At 41.1% G+C, this 4,944-nt stretch overlaps 1 long non-coding RNA gene across 1 annotated transcript; it reads right to left on the bottom strand.

Moving 5' to 3' along the window:
• Positions 1-651: 651 nt before the first annotated feature.
• LOC120248119 lies at positions 652-4,731 on the bottom strand. The gene is made up of 3 exons (XR_005532497.1): positions 4,583-4,731; positions 2,323-2,423; positions 652-736 (listed from the first exon to the last, which is right to left on the bottom strand). It is a non-coding gene; the product is annotated as an uncharacterized LOC120248119 (long non-coding RNA).
• Between the last annotated feature and the right edge of the window lie 213 nt (positions 4,732-4,944).

A 4,944-nucleotide genomic window follows, 5' to 3' on the forward strand; every position in this document is an offset into this window, starting at 1 on the left:
AATAGAACTAAGGGCCATCAACCCATCTATTTGGTAATAATTATAACAATTGTAGTTAAGATTTATTGAATGTTTTCTGTGTCAGGCACTATGCCAAGCATGCCAAGCACTTTACATGAACTGAGTTCTTTTATCCTTGTAGCTCTATGAAGTATATATTGATAATCAGATCAGAAAACTAAAGCACAGAAAGGTTAGGACACTTGATAAAGATCACACAGTTGTGTGGTGGACCTGGGTTTGAAATTCAGAATCAGAGCTCCTAACTACAATGCTAAAAAGCATAGGCCCTGGAGTTTGACATGAGATTAGAGATAAGGCCCTGACACTTACCTGCTATATGAGTTTGAGCAAATTACTTAATCTCTCCAAACCTCTGCCCCCTTATATGTAAAATGGTTGTGGTAATAAGCAGTCACAAAGTGGTTTTAAGGATAAATTAAATGGTGCTCATGGAGAATATAACACAGGTGTATACCAAGTGTTCAGCAAATGTCATGTGTCCCCCACCGCCTCATCATCAACTCTAACCAAATAACTCAAGCAGTGTGGATACTTTTAACAATACTGATTTATTGAAAGAAATGACTCTTTTTCCTTCCCCACCGCATATAATCTCTATCCACAGGTCCCCATTTTCATCTGTCTTTCTGGACAAGGAGTTCCAGTCTCATCTTTGAAGATAGGAAGTGATGAGAAATTATTGGAGAAGGATGACCTTAAGATAAGTCTTCATCTGAAAAATGGACCAAAAAAAATTATGCATGAGACCTGCTGTATTGGTGACCTGGGATTGCAGATTGCAACTGAGAGGTGACTGATTCCAGTTCTGGGAATCAATAAGCACCTGCAAAGAGCCAACAGGGCCACAAGCATCCCAAGGATTGTGGATGAATTGGACAAATAGTAACTTCTGAATACAAATGGCTTACTTTTTTTTTTAAGTATTATCTGTTATTAACCTGTATAGGGAAATGAAGAGGAATAAAAAATGTGTTTTTTGCTACTTGGTCTTAATGGTTAATACAAATTAATACCTAATTCATTTACTTAGAAGATTGCATTCTATCACTAAAGTCTACTCCTGAAACAATATTACACTATATGTTAACTAACTAGAATGTAAATTTTAAAAATGATACAAAAAACAAATAAAGTTTCTGATAAGACCGAAAAAAAACCCCAAGATTTCATTCTAAACTAAAACATCGTTTTCTGTATAAATGGCTTACTTTTAAAGTTTATGTTGATTCTCTCTCTCTCTCTCTCTCTCAGAAATAAATAAAACATTAAAAAAAATTTTTTTTAAAGGAGTGCCTGGGTGGCTCAGTCAGTTAGGCGTCCGACTTCGGCTCAGGTTATGATCTCGCGGTTCGCAGGTTTGAGCCCCACATCGGGCTCTGTGCTGACAGCTAACTCAGAGCCTGAAGCCTGCTTCAGATTCTGTATCTCCCTCTCTCTCTGACCCTCCCCTACTCACGCTGTATCTCTCTCTCTCTCAGAAATAAATAAAACATTAAAATTTTTTTAGGTTTATATTCTGTTGTGTTATGACATTAATTAATATATACAACCTAATTTATAACTAAGACTGAATCATGAAAGCTTTTCATTATGCATTTTTTTCATTTGATGGCTACTAAAAATATCATATTAGGACCCTGAAATATTTCTACAGGAACGGGGTTTTCATAGGTCAATCTGGCAACGTTCATCAGAGGTATAAAATGAACATGCTCTTTGGCCATAAATTATAATTCTTAGAATTTATCCCAAGGAAATGAATAAGGGCATTTATACCAATTTAGTATTCATCACAACTGTATTAATTAAATAATAAACATCAAATGTGTATTAATGGGGATTACTAAGTAAATGAGCATATATCATGGAGTTCTATATGATGGAGTTCTATAAGGCTGTTAAAGGTGATGGTATAGAAGCATTGGTATTGTTGTTCCATAGCTATTTCTATGTGAAATAATTAAGAAATCAAAATAGACACAAGATTATCTCATTTCAATATAGAATATGCACCAAAGTATCAAGCAGATATCATTTGGGGATGGGGCATAATGTGACCGATTTTAACGTTCTTTTTGTCCAAATAGTCCAATTTCTCTTCTGGATGTACTGGGTAATGAAATTATTTTAAAGGTTTGGAAACCACCATCCTGTGACAGGTACTTCTTTTTCTTGAGAAGGATGTAAAGACAGAGAAGCCAGAGTGATAGGCTTCTGTCCCGCCCAGTTGTAGAAAGTCCCACCAGAGGCAGCCTGCTTAGCTTGGACAAGGTTTGAGGAAGCAGGGAATGTTTTTACCTGTCCTTAGACTGGAACACAAATGTGGCCACACCCATTGCTGACACAGCGTTCTTCTGGATCACAATCCCAGTCACCACTGCAGAGATTAATGCAGCTACCTATATTAGAACAGAGCAGCTGAAAACCACCCTGTTTAATCACAAGTATCAGAGAAGACAGCTCTTGACTGACTGAAGGGTCCAGTTCCACTTTTTTTCTTTCAGTCCAATAAATAATGGAATTTGTAAATAATTAACAGAACAACTCTCATTAACATCTTTTATATATCAGTTAAAAGCAATACATTCATATAATCCCAATAAAGTAAGGTCTACTTTAAAGCAAAGAATTGTGTTTGCAGTGCAAAGAAGCCCAATCAAATGTCCTCACTTCCCTACTTTGCAGGAGAAGGGGCAGAAAAGGGGAAACACATTAACCAAATGCCATCCAGGGTGCCTTGCTGTCACCCTGCGCAGTGAATCTGATTAACCTCATTTTATAAGTGTGGCAGCCAGCATGAACAGAGATAAATTGCTCATTTCTGTAGGTACAGAAATGGAACTGAACTCAGAACTGTCTGGCTCCTAGGCCAAGCTCCCTCTCATCCCACATGGTGAAACTGACTCTAAGATGAAGTACACATCGCCAATTTTCAAGGAGTCACTCTTGACCTGAGTGGAGGGCCCCTAGGTTCTCAGAGCCTCAGAGTCAGTCCTTGAGAACCAGTGAAGTAGGTCCAAGGGGCTGGTTAAGACCCCACACAGAAACTTCTAGCCCCTCCCCACTCTTTCTCTTTCTCTCAAAAATAAATAAACATGAATATATTTTTTTTTAAAAAAATTCTAAAACCAAAGCAGTATGTGACAGGGTCCTGAGAGAGGTATATCCAAAGGAAAGGGGGCTCAGAGGAGAGAGAACATTACTTCCAATTAGATTAACCAGAAAAGGTGAGTCTTGAAGTACAGGAATCTTTTTATGGCAGAATTGAGGGGTGGTGGTCGTAGAGTCTTGTGAGAAGAGAAAATAATTACTATCAAAAGTTCACAAGAGGAAATATAGGCATGTGAGGCACCCAGGGCACAAAGTTTAAGGAGGCACTTGCACAAACCTGAGAGTAGGACCTCCTTCAATATTGCACCCTAGGTACCCCATCTCCTCACTCTTCAGCCTGAAATGCAAGGAATACAAGGGGACTGGCAAATGCAAGGCTGAGAAGTACACAGGAATAGCTGGAAGTTAAGCAGGAAAAACAGGTAGGGGATAAAGTTACTGGGACCAGATCTTGAGGACCTGAGGAGTATGGATTCCATTTAGTAAGCCAAGGGAAGGATACGACTACAGTTTGCTTACAAAGATTATCCTGGTGTGATAGCATAGAACAGACCAAGATTCAATCAGCAAGCAGACTCCAGGAGGGAAAGAGGGTCAGGGGGTGCTGTCAGGAAACTACCCACACTGGCCCAAGCATGGGGTAGTCAGGGCTGGAAGTGCTGTGTGGCAATGGGAAGGGGAAAGGAAGGAACACATGCAAGAAACAATTTCAAAGAATGGATGGTATTTGGCAACTGGTTTAATGTAGGGGGGAGGAGGACAGTAAAAAAGAGAGGAGAGTAACAGTTGAATCCAGGAATATTTAGGGAGAAGCAGGAGCTACAGTGAAGAGAATTCAGGAGAGAAGGAAGTTTGAGGATTGACGGAGTAGCAAACAATGTCAGATGCTGCAGAGGCTACAGGCTTTCACTCCTGAGGAGAGTCAAGAGATCTGTCAGCAGATCCTGGGAGCGAAGTTTCTGGAGACTGATGAGGACAGGAAGAGCGATAGTCAGTCTTTAGGGGTGAAGGAATGAGTTGTGGGGAAATTAAGGGCAGAGAGTTAAGATTCCTCCTTTGAGAATATTGGTGGTAAAGGGAAAAGAGGAAATTGAGATGATTTGTGTTTACTATGAGTAAGACAATGTGTTCTCTAGTGATCTGATCTATTTGTTGCAAAACACCGAGAAGCCTGTGAGGAGAGAACTGCTGGGGGAGATGGAAGAGATGACAGGGCAGCAAAAGGGAAGGGTGGAGAGTCTAGATGAAGGATGACCCAAGGAAAGGAGGGGGGGGGGGAAGAGTGGAAGCAGAGGGAGAGAGGTTTCTGCAGTGAAGGCGACTCCTTGACTAGAGCATCTTTCCTTCTCTCCTTTCTTCTCTCCTCCCCCTACACACATCTGTCTCTGCTGGTCCACTTTCCAGCTCCCTTGTTCAGAGAACAGGGCTGCCTTCTGCCTGGACTCACCCAACAATTGCAGTGGCCTCACCGCAGCCTTGAGTTCCTGTACTTCCAAGCTGAGAATGATGAGCATCACCAGGAAGAGGAAGCCCCCCACCTTCATGTTGCCGTCAAAAGTCTTTGGCAGGAAGGCAGCAAGGCGGAGAGGAGCTGAAATTTATACTCTTCCACCCACTGAATTAGAATGCAAGGCCAAAGGTGGGACTAGGGATGTGAGAGCCTTAAGCCCTGCCCAGAAACTACTCTGAAGAACTCACACCGGTAGGTATCCTGGGTAATGCCTCCTTGTTGCCTAAGCAAACGTCTGACCCAGGAAATGTCTGACTCTGCAGACAAGAGTTTCCTAAAGCAGGTAAATTATGAGTGAC

This window comes from Hyaena hyaena, unplaced genomic scaffold, assembly GCF_003009895.1.
Source record: "Hyaena hyaena isolate Hyena2069 unplaced genomic scaffold, ASM300989v1 scaffold_568, whole genome shotgun sequence".
NCBI classification, from domain to species: domain Eukaryota; kingdom Metazoa; phylum Chordata; class Mammalia; order Carnivora; family Hyaenidae; genus Hyaena; species Hyaena hyaena.